Here is a 16,010-nt window from a genome sequence, read left to right on the forward strand (position 1 = left end):
GTCTCTAACTGTGGCCCAAACAAGTGAAACAGAAAACTTTAGTTCAGGATTGGACTGCCTGTTTACTGAAGAATGGAATATGTGGGAATATTTGAGAGGGATATTAAAGAACAATTATTGCTATACAAATTTTCACTATTGTTGCTATTTAATTTGGTGTCATAGACAGCTCGTAGAAAGTGAGGGGGGAAAAAAGAAAAAAGCCATAAATACATGTTTATGAATTTCTGCCATGTTTGTGGCCCCCTACAGACTTTAAGGGAAGGTTCACCCAAAAATGAAAATTCTTGACAGTTGATAGTAGTCACTGACTTCCACAGTATGAACAATACTTTGGATGACAATAGCTACAGTCAACTGTCTGGTCACCAGCATTTTTCAAAATATCTTCTTTTATCTTCAACAGAAGAAAGAAACTTATACAGGTTTGGATCAGGAGGGAGAGTAAATGATGACAGAATTTTCATTTTTGGGTGAATGTCCATATGTACTTATTGTATAAGCTAGGGAAGTTCAAGATGTCAGGATCAATCAGATTGGGCTGCTCTCAATAAACCAATCGTGTTGATTCAGACTCTGGAGAAACCACAAGCACTGAATGACTGACAAAACAAGACAAATTCTCCAGGTCAGAGTCTTCGCCTGTCTGTCTCTCAGTCTCTGCGGTGTGCTGTTAAAACGGCCTGCATGTGGACCCTGTTTGCATAAACTGTAACGTTTGTGTGTGTGCTGGTATGCAGGAAACCAATTCACTAAGAGCAATGAACTGACCCAACTCTGGTGAGCTATTGTGAAACAATAACCAGCCCAAGTGAAGATATCAAGTCTGCATATCTGATTGAGGCGCTAGTGGCTCACTCACACTCGCTTCATAATATCCCTGACAGCGTCTGATTGGTGTGATGCTTGAATAGGATATCTCAGTATAGTGTAACAGTGAGTATGAGCTCATTGGCTTATGGAGGACGCTTGAATGCTTTAGCTGTGCTGTCAGCCTGCATATGTTTCTCTTTAAGCTGAATTCAATCACTCCACCCTGTGTGTAATGTACAGAATAGCAGCACACAAACTGCTACAAAAGCTGTGTGTAATGAATAGTCCAACACTGACTATAGTATGCACACAGTGTTGGAATGTAAATGTTGGGTATGATTCATGTGGGGCGTTCAGTGCAGCCTACATTATAAGGCAGCTTAAAAATATTTAATTTAATTTTAAATTATATTGTATTTAACTTTATTTTTCATTATGGAATGTAGTGTAAGCTTATGGCCCCTACAGCTGCTTCATTATTTGTATGATTTTATTTGTTTTCTATTATTATTATTATTATTATTATTATTATTATTATTATTATACATCTCCTTATTTCTTCTCATTTAAGAAAAATATTTTTTCAAACGATTTATTGTACAAATTAATTTTATTTTTCTTCATATAGTTCATATCAGAATATCACAGTACAAACACTTGCTTCTTTTGCAATAGTTTACTAAATCTGTGTGATTTTTGTATTTTCTGAAATATGACTCAAGTATTTGCAATTTAAAGCAAGTATCCACACACTCCTCTGCTGTGTGTACAGTACAGCTTTATGGGCAGGTTTCGCTTTCCTCAATATGAGGTTTCATTGAGTTGAAATAAACCTGTGCATGTTGAATTATTCTTTAGAACATAACCAAAGTCTAACTTAAAGCCTTCATCATGTAACTGACAGCTACTCAGAGGAGAGTTTGTGTACATGTGGTACAGTGGCTTATGTGCAGCTCTACAAGTGCAGCTGCAAAGTGTTCTGTTAGCGAGCATAATCTTCAGATCGTGACGTGTTGGGAAGCTATTAACTGACACAAACCCTGTGTGTGCTTGTGTGTGTGTGTCAGGGTTGATGTTGTTAAATAACAAGTGCAGTCACGCAAGCTTCGTGTTTGAAAGCCTAAGAAAACCTCTTTTGCGTTGATTAAACCCATGATAGTCCTAACAGCTGTACCATTTAGACTCTAATGTAAAACAGTCATGTAAAACAGTTACAGAGGAAAACGGCAAAACTTTTCCAGGTCACAGACAAGCACTAATGCCAAATCTGACAAAAAATATACCATAAATGCAAACGTTCAGCCGTTAAAATAATGCCAGTGTACGGTATGTACACACCTATGCACACACACACCTTTGCAAAGGTTGCATTTCATTTGTTCATATATAAACACATTGTATTCATGTTTATGGTTCACTGTTTTCTTATGTAAATATACACATTTTTAAAGTACCACTGCACTAAAGTACTTCAAATCAAATGAAAAGAAGTTCTTAGATCAAAGTAAAGTCAAAGACAAAGTAAAATGTCAGTGATTTGTCACCGATTTTAACAGTTTGGTATATAAATGTAACTAGTTCTTCAAAATGTGCAATACATTTGTTATAGACGTGAAGTTACAATATATGGGTGGGAGGAAAGCTCAAAATAGCAGTATAATTAGTATATTATTGAAAAATATTTTTTATACATTTATGGTATGTTTTTTTTCCCCCTGTTGACTTTCAGTGTATGGAAACAAGTACTGTGATTTTTAGGTGTACTGTCCCTTTAAGGGTTAGCCTTGACAGGCTGAAGTCCTCAGAGTGTGTACACAAGCACGATTAAAAGATTTCCAGATGCATGCTCTGTTTTGGAGGAACATATTCAGAACACCAGCTGACTTAGCAAGCTTGCAAAAAAGCCTAACTAAAAAAAATAGACTAAAGGTCTGCGGGAAGGATGAAACAGTTTCCTGGCTCATTTGAAAAGGTGCCATTTCATGCCTTGAAAAAGTGTCCAGCACGTCTGCGAAGCACACGGACGCTCCACCCTAACATATGCCTGTCACTGAAACTGAGGAGGAAGTTGAAGGGAAAGAGAGAGAGAGCGAGAGAAAGACAGAGAAGGAGGGAGGAAGAAGAAAAAACAGATTACAGATTGTGTTTAACAGGGCCATGGTGAGGCAGGGAAATGTTCTCCAGATGGGAGACAGTAGGGGTAACAGAGGTTATTGAGAATAAAGAAAAGGCAAGAAAAAACCTATACACTTCACAAACTGTCTGACAGCAGTTTAACGTTGCACAAAATGTTGTGGAAATCTTTGTGGCACCTCTGAAGCCCATTACTTTTTCCATTGCTGATTTGTTCTACAGTACATGCCATTTCCAAAGTTTTTTTATTTTCTTTTTTTGTTGAGAAAACTGTAAGCTATTTAATAATTTAAAGAAGGTCGCCAAGGCAAGCCAATCTTTAAAAAGTGGTTACATACATTAAAAACTACAAATAAACTGTAGCTAAATACATTAAACCAATTTAAGTGGAGAATATCTTATTGCAGTTGAGAACAAAAGTTTACATCCCCCTTACAGTATCTTTTTGAATTTGAAGATCAGGGTAAATTGAACTTATTCTGTCTTCAAACAAACAAGTAACTACCTAATGAAAGTAATAAACAAAAAAAAAAAAAAAAAAAAAAAAAAAAAAAAAAAAAAAAAACAATGATATTTAGGCAAAATAAGACAAATGTACACATCTTCATTCTGTTCATCCCCTCATTTTTATAAATCCAACTATTATTTTCTCTTGTGGACAATATTTAAACATCTCTCGATTATTTTGGTAAAATAATCAACATTTAGCAGAATCTGCAAGGGGGGTGTAAACTTTTGACCGCAACGGTCACTTTCACATGTACAAAAAAATGTTAATACATTTAAAAAAAAAAAAAAAAAAATCGGGATCATTCCATTATATATGCATTACTCTATTATGCTCAGCTCTGTTTGTTGTTACGATGACAAAAAGTTTTAAAAGTTACATTTTAGACCAGCCTGCCTCAATGTTTTAAAAGCACTCAATGTCAAAATGATTGAGATGGCCGATCAAATAAAAGTAGGCGGGCTTTACAGAAGCCAAATATCAATTCTAGTGCAACGCTTCAGTGATAAGTAGCTAGACATTTACTTTTTGACATTTGTTTTATGTTTGTAATTTTAACTGACTATATAAAGTAATACAATCTACTCAACTTTTTGTCAAATTTCTCAATTTTGAATTGAAAATACAGGCTACCGTTTATGTGATTTATGTCATTCAAAAGAAATATTAGCAGATATGTTTTTGGCATATTATAGGCACACCATTAAGAGAGAATGCATGCATATTTTAAAACAAAATGTATATTTAGTTAATATTACATTAATATACTGCAAACAGGTAAAAAAAAACTGAGTCATATAAAAGTCGAAAAGCTACATTTAAAGTGTTAAAATTAATCTTGATTAATGAATCATTTATTATATGTGAGAATGAAGTACAAACAGCACATTTCATATTTGCATAAGCTTGTTTTGCGGTATTGTGATGAAATGCATTGTTGTATTTGAAAAAAACAAATGCATTTGAAAAAGTAGCTTGTAACTGGAAGCACTATATTTTGAATTAAGCAGAGCTACTGTGACTCTATGCTGAAAAATACAGTTAAGTTAGTAAGTGCTGCTGTCTTTTCCACACATTTGAAAGTTGCAGGCTTGCTTTCAAGTCCAATATACTGGTTTTAACTACCCCAGTCTTCAATAACAGCTTGCAAAGCCTGAATTACACTGCAGCATTCACAAATCATTCTGTGCTGCTTAAACTGTTAAGAGCACACCGAAATGATCAGGGATCTTGTTACAGATAACCTTCAGCTACTCTTTTCTGATGTCGGGTGTGAAGCAAATGCAGAGTTGTAGGTGCTACACACAGTGTCAGAAAGTTGTAGCAAAGATCAATTTTTACAGCTTAGTTTCGATAAAAACTCTTTTGGGGTGGGCATATTGAGTTCTGAATGTTACAAAATTGTTCCCTACAATAAAGTACAATAAACCGTTATCTGAAAAGATTGAGGAAAAATGATTCCTTATGATATGACGCCCTGAACTTGGCTGGGAAAATCTAGCTGGTCCACAGTGTACTATATCACACATTGTATGTGTCACAAACACCCCATTATGCACTGCATAATCCTTACAAAGACAGACAGCCTATTATGAAAGAATCTGATCTACAGTAATTTAAAACTTTATTTTCAGACGCTTAACATGCAGCTCAGGACTGATTATTATTCATTATGGTAAGTGTTCCTGGCCCTGACCCATGTGCGTCTGTTTTCAGTTAGATTATCTCTGTTTGTGAGAGTGAGACAGTGCACCCCCAACTGCCATTATGTCAGTGTGTTCTCTCTGTAGCTTCCTGCTGACACGAGGGACTTATCTGACTAACTGTGTGTTTGAGATGCTCAACCCTAGTGTCAACATGAGGGGCTTATCTAACTGTCCATCTATGGTGCAAACCAGTAAACCACAAACACACACTCACACATGCACTTGCATAAATACCCACAAACATGCACAGACACGTTCAGACACCAGACACACATAAACACACACAAATATACACGCTCTCTTTAAAGAACGAGGGAATACAAACTTCCTCCCTTAAACCACAAACACTCTATAAAAAAAGGTATGAAACTGTCACTGGGGCAGTAGCCTACCTTTTCAAAAGTTACTAGTATGTTACTAATATTTACTTTTAACATACTAAAATTTTATTTTTAAAGTATTAATATGTACCTTTAAGACATTAATATGTACCATTTAGGGGTAAATAAGGTACAAAGATAGCTTTTATCAATATATATATCAATATAAAGCTTTTATCAATATATAGTACCTTTCAGAATGTCTGTACAGCTAAAACTGATTTGACATAAGGACATTTGTTTTCCACAAAAAAAAAAAAAAAAAAAAAAAAATCAATACAATATTCATTTAATGACAATTTAATTTATATAATTTATGACGTTGAAATAGCTACGTATTGCTGTGTTTTTATTATGTTGCTTCTGGTACGTATTGCGGTTCAGAATTCAAATATCTGGGGACTGTCACTAAAAGTTAAAGGGGTCATATGATGCTGCTAAAAAGAACATTATTTTGTGTATTTGGTGTAATGAAACGTGTTTATGCGGTTTAAGGTTAAAAAAACCCATTATTTTCCACATACTGTACATTATTGTTTCTCCTCTATGCCCCGCCTTCTGAAACGCATCGATTTTCACAAGGCTCATCTCTCTTAAAAAAGCGAGGTGTGCTGTGATTGGCCAGCTTTCCAGCACGTTGTGATTGGTCGAATGCCTCAAGTGTGAGATGGAAATGCTATGTCTGGAGCGACGAGACAAAAACATAAAACCCATTATAAACGTGATATAAACATGACTTCTAGTCGTGTTTTCTTTTGGAAGGCAAAAACAAAGTAGTTTCACTTTCTCAACAAAACAACGTCACACACCGTGGCCTTGAGTGAGCAGAGGCCGGAGGCCTAGAGTGAGTCGCGGCCGGCATGAATGAGCAGAGGCAGGTGGCTTGAGAACGGTGCGGCAGGCAGATTCTATGAAGGAGCGTACCTTTGTCTTGCAGCAATCACATGTGACGACCCCAGGCTGGACGCTGCTTCGTCCACGGTGAAAGCCGATTCAGCAATCCACAGTGCAAAGTTGATGTATTTCCTCAGGAACCAGCACGGATCAGCTCCAGGCATGACGAAGCGGATATCGTCCTCTTTTGGAAGGCCAAACAAAGTAGTTTCACTTTCACAGTGAAACACACAACGTCTATATGACATGGTGGTGGTGGCAACAACAATACTACAATGAGAATAAAAGGTACGCCTTCTTTCTTTGCGTGAACATCTGGGCGGCGTTATGTAAATCTTCCCACATACTGACGTAGATATGTGGGGGTGTGTTAGAACGAGCCATTTTAGTAGGGGGCGTCGACGAGTCTCAACTTTTATAAAGAATATCTCTTTGCATTTGAGACTTTAGTCTTTGGAACTTCACAGATCTTCTTTATTCAGCAAAAGCTTGTAACACTCCAAAGAGAAAGGAAAATTTTAAATCGCATCATATGACCCCTTTAATGCTCTATCGTGTTGGAAATATGCCCTACACCAAACCAAACCCTAAACCTACCTGATAGTGTTAACAAATGCAAAACAACCGTGCCATTTTAACTTCCTTTGTCGAACCATGGTTACACGGGATTCAAACCGGAGCTCCTCGCCTCTCATGTATGTCTCCGTACTCCGTGAGCTACCGAACAAACCGAACGCCAATGAAAACCCATAGATATGAAGCTGGATATGTGCGATGCTAACATTCAAAACAATAGCATATTAATACTGTTTTTAAGTCATAACATGATTTTCTTCAAGTAATTGTGCGAAAATTACGCCTTATTAATCGAAACTCTGTAAAATAGTGTGAAAAGGAATAAAAGGTGTCTGAGTTTTACTGCCTCTAGTGTAAATTCATTTTGAAAACTGCAGTGATATGTACTTATTGGCACGTATTTTGCGTTTCGCTAAAAAGTGCACCCAGGTACATTTATGCCATGAGACCAAGTAGTTTATATCTGCCATCTTTGCTCATGGGTACAAGTTCTGCGCACATAAGCTTTTGAGAATAACAACAACAACAACAACAACAACAACAACAACAACATCATCAATAATATAAGCAAGCAAACCATACATAAATATCAAATTATTTTTTTAAAGGGGTCCTATTATGCTCTTTTACAAAGTCTTGATTTTGTTTTGGGGGTGTATTAGAACGTGCTTGGTGTTTCAAAAAACTCATTATTTTTCACATAATTTACATTATTGCAATGCCTTTCTCCCCAGCCTTGTACAAACGGCTCGATTAGTTCCGGGTTTGACGAAGGCCACCTTCTGAAAAACGAAATGTGATGTGATTGGTCAGCTGTCCCAGTGTGTTGTGATTGGTGAACAGCTTAGATGGTGTTTCAGTACTGCCCCGGCCCTTGCCAAAGCAGCACGTTTCGTCTGCTCTGGTATAGATAGGGATGGCGTCAATATTACTATATCAATTTAGGCCAGATTCAGACCCAGAGAAAATTGAGCAAGAGGATCATGCAGAACCTTTGCATGCACAGATATTGCAAGACATATTAGAGTGGTAACATTGTTGTTGTTGTTTTTTTTGGCTAAATCATGTTTTAGATACAATGTCAACAACCGCTTAAAAATAAGAGCATTTACTATGTACAGATAAGTGCAATGGTAATTTGTATTTTGTTTATTGTTCTTTAATTCTAACATAACATGAATTGCAGTAAAACTGTTATACAGTTGAATTTATTTATACCATAGTCTCATAAATCAAGTGTAAATTCTGCAGACTACATCATTGTCTGTCAACAATTTATAAAAACTTGTTCATAACTGTAATACATATTTACATACATAATTATTAATCAGGTGAATGTGTAATAACTGCGTTAAAATGCCCAGCGAGTTCCAAGCGTTCTAACTATGACCTCGCCCCCCCCAACCATTCGAATTTCCGTAGGCAGGAATTATTTGAATGATATTCTAATGGACAACTTTGTGACACAGAAAAAACAAAAACCTGGAAAACAATGCTGTAGTCCAAACGAGCCATTCGTTGTAGTTCTTGAAAAGGTGTTTTTTTTGTTTGTTTGTTTTTTTTGTTACGAAATATCTCCCTTTGGAGTGGATTTCGAGATTTGTAACTTTGTAGATCTTTTTTTATGCCCAAACATACACACTACACACTGACTCAAATTCAAAAAGTGAAAAAGGCATTCAACTTTAGACATTCTACTAACAGTAAGTAACTTTGCAACTACATGTCAACTAGCAGTTAGTAGAGTATTAGTAGACTGTCTGCTTAATATCTTCTAACACTTTCTTTGTCAACTTATACTAACCCTAAACCTACCCCTAACACTAACCCTAAACCTACCCTAACAGTCTACTCTGAGAGTTAGTATACACTCAGTTGCAAATTACTGAGAATTAGTTGACATGTAGTTACAAAGTTACTTATAGTTAGTAGAATGTCTAAAGTGGACTATCGAAATAAAGTGTAACCAAATTACATTTATACATTCTACATTTATACAATATATATTCACATATATAAGTCTAACTCATTTTTAAGATAATATGCTGCAGTGCTGCTTTTAAAATGCAACATTTGTGAATGAAATATATTATTATAATTAAACAATACACTTTTTACACTTTTGTCTTCCTAGAGTACTCCAAATTTGATAACCAGCCAATCTTGTCAGTCACTATTTCTTTCTTTATCATTTTATGATTTTGGAATGAATGTACTGTATAAAGCGCCATATAAATTGAATTACTGAATTATTCAAATCCAAGATTTTTCACAGAGGGAACATCACTGCTCTCAAGTCTGCTCTCCACAGCAGATGTACGCAGGGGCCAGTAATACGTTCACTACTATGTGTCCTTATTTCTAAAAATAGCAGTGCTGGTCTGCACAGCATTAGTTCTGTGAGTAGGGTCAATGCAGCACTTGTGGCTTTGACTGCAACCAGCCCTGATTGCAGCGGCACATCAGATATCTGGATCCCAGAAGACCGCTTTTTCTGTTTTAGTCTCTGATTCAGTCTGCTGGGTGATTATAACATTTCAAAAGGTCAGAGGTCATCCAATAGCACTCTAAGTTTGAGATGGCTTCAAGAGGGAACAGTTATTTGGTTTCCTTCTGACAAACGAGGACAAACTATCCACGGTTTTAAAAGGTCATCTGAGCTCTGTGTACTATGGTAATGATTATGGAGCACTTCCAAGAAAAACCGGTGACCTCTTTGAATGTAATTTAGGGCAATGCATATACTTCAAAAGTTAAATACGATGCAGCATACACTTCAAATCCCAGTGGCAGAGCTCCGACATGTTTCCAGCCGTTAAATCAGCAGGAAGTATTATTGATGTGCACCTTTCAGGTACTGTTTAAAATTCCTGTAAAAGCAGACCGGTCTCGGAGCACATTCATTCAAACAATGCTTCCATCTTCACCCAGTGTGAAAGAAGTTCATCACCGCAGGGCGAGAGCTTTAGTACTTATCAGGTCAGTACTACTTAAGCCATGCGTACAGGCCGCATACAAATCAGTCATTTCCATTCATTAGCTCATGCTAAGAGTGGGCAAAGCTCCATAATTATTTGATTGAACTGTCTGGGCCAGCCGGCATTGTACCTGAGAGTCTCTGCCCAAACGCCTGATGCCTCTGGAGGGTTGCAGCCAGGCTGTGCAGCTCTGATAACATAAGAGCCAGTCAATAAAACTACAGTAGGGATCCAAAAAAAATAAGTGCATGACATTTTGCCCCAACTTAAAAAGCATGGAGCATGCAATTTGGCAAGGAAATCTGGTTGGCTGCTTTTTGCAAGAAAATCTCTTGGAAAGGACTTTTGAATTAGATAAGAAAGACATGAGGAGGCAATTTCAAGAGATGTCAGCCAAAATGCACCTCTCCAAAAGGCAGTACTTTAGCCATGCTCAGAAATCCTCCTTACTGGGTCATATACATGGGCCAAGTGTGTTTCTGCAGGGTATATGGGGTCTTGGAATTCAGGCTTCTTGAAACATTTTCCAGACGGTGATTTTGAGCGCTCTGAACGTGCTCAGCTGAGGATCAGATCTTGCAAATAATCTTATACAAGTCGGCCTTGCTACATCACGTCTTATGCAGCACTGAATGTATTACATATGTTACAAAGAAACCCTTTGACAATTTTGTAGTAGTATTTACATTTTCAGTTTTATTCATACTCTGATGACTTTTTCAGAGGGGTTTGTTCATATCTTACCCCCCCCCCCTTAATGATCTTATACCCCCCAAATTATTCACAATTTTTTTAAAAAAAATAAATAACTGAATAGGAATTACAAAACATGGCTGGTTTGAGAAATATTATCAATATATCAATAGTGCCACTTTTTAAACTAATTGTACCAAACTGACACATAACTCCTGTATTTGAACATACAATTATAGCCAGTTTTCTTCTAGAGACGACTTTAAGTTTAATTGTTTATCAATACTAATAGGGTTTTCCAGGATGATCTTATAAAGTTCTACAGTTATTAACTAAAAATGCTCTGAGGGTATGGTATGGCCTCCAGCAAATGATCACTGGAGATCTGATCTGATCTGGTTTGTTTTAACAGCATGTCAAACTCACTGGAGCCTTCATTGCAGTAATAATAATAATAAGTAACCAGATTATGAAGTAATTTTGGAGTTTTAAAACCAAACACATTTATTGTAATATCCCTTCTTCCACTTGCAGGAACACAGAGAGGGGAAAAGTATTAAAAATATTAGGAGTCTTCAGTAAACATGGAGAAAGTGTTTTCATTTCATAACTCCTTCCAGGTAAACTAATTTACATATTGGTACACATAACGTCTGTGCCAAACTGACCCGAGCAGGAGGAGTTCAACACTGGGGCTTCGGAGAGACACACAGATTATTAATGGATGAAGGTCAAGTCACTTTAATGAATGGCTAAAGTCATCAGCGACAAAGGGAATACCAGGAGCCAGAGAAATGACCCTTATCTGAAGTTATGATGCAATTGGGTGAAATGGCTTCTTAAAAAAAAAAAAACAGGAGCGGAGTTGCTCCCATGACTACAGTAAACTCTCAGAAATTAGAGGAAGATTAATGACCATAACCAACCAGACAGAAAACACAAGAGGAAAGAAAAATAAAGAAAGAGGAAGTTTACAGAAACTTTCTGTGCATGTAAGAAACAAAAGTGTCTGTGAACTACATCATACAGTGCACATGGCAAACATGTAGGACACCACATGCAAATATCATGTCTTGCCTCTAGACATACAAAAGTCACGCAAACGCCAAATGTGATGAAATAATCGTTAATTTCTTCTGTCATACTTTATATATACTGCACATCTGTATAAAACACAGTGACAATTTTATGCATCAGTGAGCTATAAAAGTGACACTATGCCCAGTGGGCACAAGATGATTTACCCAAGTAGGAAATGATCTCAGATGAACATCCTTAGTCCTGTAACAATGTCCTTATCAAACAATCACAGCCCTAAACTTATCCCAATGCAAAACCAAGGGGTACCTGTTAAATTTGTACCTGTAAAATTTAATTACAATTGCATCAGTGTCCCAAATATATAAGTCCCTTAGAAACACCTTGTAACAAAGTTAAAAAAAAAAAAAAAATCAGCTGAAGGTGGTTTGACTTAAACTGATAATAACCAACCTGATCACCACTAATTTAAAATTGAAACATATTACTTTAGGTCAAATAATCTAGAGTATATAGTGAAGGGTATGGTAAACACCTAAATGAATTGCAAGGAATAAAATGCATAATTATTACTTTAGGAATGTAAGTAAATAAATAATAGGTAAGTATGTATGTATTTTACATCCCAAAACCAGAAGACAATGTAAGGTTGAAAAGAATGCTGTTGAAGCCCCTAAATGCAGCCCTAAACCCAACGCTGCAATTTGACTGTCTGATATGCATGCTATTCCAGGATGTTATTCCAGAAACATGTTCTGCTTAGGTAAATCACATTAAGCATGCCATTGGCTGGGTGTCAGTGAAGCAAAGTGCTTGTTTATGTAAACAGAAGTGATAATTTAATTAGATGTGTAGGAAATTTAAGATGGAAGATGGAAACGTGAAGCCAGTGAAGAAACAAGCAACTATGAAATGAAAACAGAAAGATGAAGATGGCCAGAATGTTGAAGATTAAAGGAATAGTTCACACAACAATGACAATCCGAGGAAAAATTATCCAAGATGTAGATAAATTTGTTTCTTCATCAGAACAGATTTAGAGAAATTTAGCATTGCATCACGTGATCACCAAAGGATGCTCTGCAGTGAATGGGTGCCATCAGAATGAGAGTCCACACAGCTGATACAAACCTCACAATAATCCACAAGTAAGACTCCAGTCCATCAATTAACATCTTGTGAAGTGAAAAGCTGTGTTTGTGATGAAAGAAATTCATCAAGGCATTTTAACTTTAAACCATATTCTAACCAAAACACCAGTCTTCTATCCATAATAACATTTCCTTCAGTGAAAAACTCCATCGCCTGTTTTCCTCTCACATCAAAATTCACCGACATATTTGTTTACAACCGTCTTAGACTGTTTTCAGTTGTAAACATTGCTTGATCTGTGCATATTTCTCTCCTGATCTTTCTTCTCTTTGATCTTGGCTCCATCAAAAAAAAACACCTGAATGAGGTTTAAACTCTATTATCAGTATACACTTTTCCCAATATGGTGCGGATGAAGCTGCTGTTTTGTCTGCCGTTTGTGGTTGAACTGTGGTCAGGGGATTGAAGGCTGAGTGAGTGGTTTGTGTGTATGTGCACTGAAACACAGCCTTGACTGATGCAGACAGTGACATTGGCAGCTTTACTCTGGGTGACGGGGGTCAGTAGGTTTGAAGCTAACACAAGTGGCAAGTCAAACTAGGTCAAAATGAAAGCCCTTAATGCACGCTCACAAGCGCACAAACACACACACACACACACACACACACACACACACACACACACACACACACACACACACGAGTGCTCAAACTTAGCGCGTTGTGTCTGTACATCCATCCAGGGACTGAATTGAGCTCAGATAGAAAACAACACTTAGTAGTGACCACAAACAAACACATTTTACCCTGCGCTACACAGGTCATGCAAGACCAACCGGGGATATCAGATCAAACTCACAAACTTTCCAAAACATTACTAATATTATTATTATATTGCCAAACCTGTATGTTAGCATTCAGTTTTAAAATTAATTCTGCACAAGCTGATATTTGCTCTATGATCAAATGTTGACTCCCGGTGAGGAATGGGAGGTGTGTGTTTTGAATCCAGTCTCGTACAGCATTCATCTTTAAAGAAAGCCAAACATTGACTGAGGTATCGGACTGGACGTGCATCTGGTCCATCTACCTCCCAGCGAGGCCTAGGGCAAGGTGAAGGCATCCCCTCTCATTACGTCTCCACATCAAAACAGCGATGCTCAACTTCACATTAATCATTCAGTTACTCAGGGTCGAGACATTTCTACATGGAGAGTAGCTCAACTTTAGCTTGTATAGGCCGTATGTGCACCAATTCCAGTGGGCATAATCAATGAGAAGCTGAAAATGAGTGTCAGACAGTTTGTTAACAAAATGGGAGTGTGTCTAATATGGAAGTCCTACAAAAAAATTAATGGATAAAAAAAAAGGTAACTGAGACTTTAGCAATTGGCACATTATTTCACAGAAATAATGCGGCTTTATGTTTCACAACTTTGTTTCGCATAATTGCAACTTTACAATTCACAACATGACCTCATACCTAACAATTGTTACTTTGTTTCTTGTAATTGTGACTCTTTACTTTGAAATGTGACATTATAGTTTAAAACTGGGATTTGTTTCTCATACTTGTGACAATTTCTCACAATGCGACTTTATCATAATTGTGACTTCATATCTCACAGTGTGACTTTATTTCTCCTAGTGCCGACTTTATATTTCACAATTGCAACTTTATATCTCACAATATCAGTTTTTTTTTCTTCTTTTTTTTCATAGTAATTGTGACTATGTATGGGAATGACTTTATATTGCACAACTGTGACTTGATTTTATGATTTTAATACTCATAATTGCAACTTTGTCTCACAATTGTGGCTTTGTATCTCAGAATTTGGACTTAACGTCTCACAATGGGATTATATTTCACAACTGAAACTTTATGTCTTGCAGTGTGACATTATACCTTGTAATTTTAAATGTACAATTTACAATGAGACTTTACATCTTACAATTGTGACTGTTTCTCATAATTGTGAATGTAAACCATACAAATGAGATAAGTCCTAATTGCTACTTCATGTCTCACAATGTGACTTTGTTACTCCTAATAGCAAATGCACAAATGCAACGTTATATCTCGCATTGTGGCTAAGTATCTCAAAATTGGGACTTTATAATTCAGAAACTTTGCCTTTATTTTTCATTTTAAACTTTATCTCACCATTTCATTCAGAGAATGAAACTGACTTTTCATACAAGGATAACGGTGTAGGAAAATGTGTCAGGAACTTGGTGTAATATAATAGGGATATGTAGGCTGGAATTAAATAGCTAAATGTCTCGAAACAAGCAGCCAATTTTTTACAACATACAGAATCACTGTCAGAATCATCAGGTTAAAAAGCGTTAACCATTATCTATACATTGTGTAGTGCTCGCATATGGATTAATAGTAGGCCATGGCAGGAGAACTCAGGGAGAGAAGACAATGGGGTGGCACACAACCATTTGTCTAGATGAACATTGTAACCACCGATCACCTTTTTTTCATCAGGATAACTCAGTCCCTGTAGAGTAAGCCTTTTCCCCTCATCTAGAGACACACAAAAGAAAGTCATTGAGGCTTTTGTGGAGCGGGCGGCTAATGAGCACGTTCCCCATTGTGAGCATCTGGGCTGTGCGCTGTACATCTCCAACTAAATGCATGGATCGTTTGACACAATCAGAACCAGCCATGCGTCAATTAATGCATAATTATGCCTAAATAAATGGAATGAGAAGGAGAGGGGGAAAATAGATTTATTACAGATGGGTTTATGAACGATAAACAAAGCAATCGATCAATCTGGGGGTGGCTGGAGAGATTGCAACATGCTATTCAAATGCGTGGTAATAATTCCTTTCGTCTTATATGCTTAACCCTAGCTGCGCATGCAAGATGCAAATGAATTGCCAGACGGTGAAAACACCAGAAGAAGGCAGCTTCCTTTGGCGTGGAAATGATTAACGTTAAAACGTACTACTGCAGCATGTTGATGAATGTTTGAATTTTAGTCGATTGCTTTCTCATAACATCATTTTATACAATGAAAAATAGAACGAGTTGCCAAAATGAGCAGGTACTCCATGCCTCTGCCTGGGCAATTTTTTGTAGTGGCAATAATGAATGCAGGGTTGGATCATGGTCCTGTGAGGCATCTCATCTTTGAAGCACACACATTATCATACTTTAAGAGACAAGGCTAAAAAAATTA

General features: G+C 36.9%; 1 long non-coding RNA gene across 6 annotated transcripts in view; it reads right to left on the bottom strand.

Annotated features, from left to right (window-relative positions):
* Window positions 1-16,010, bottom strand: part of LOC109052383 — a 198,364-nt gene that overhangs the window by 106,843 nt on the left and 75,511 nt on the right. The window lies entirely within an intron of this gene.

Source organism: Cyprinus carpio, chromosome B19, assembly GCF_018340385.1.
Source record: "Cyprinus carpio isolate SPL01 chromosome B19, ASM1834038v1, whole genome shotgun sequence".
Taxonomy (NCBI): domain Eukaryota; kingdom Metazoa; phylum Chordata; class Actinopteri; order Cypriniformes; family Cyprinidae; genus Cyprinus; species Cyprinus carpio.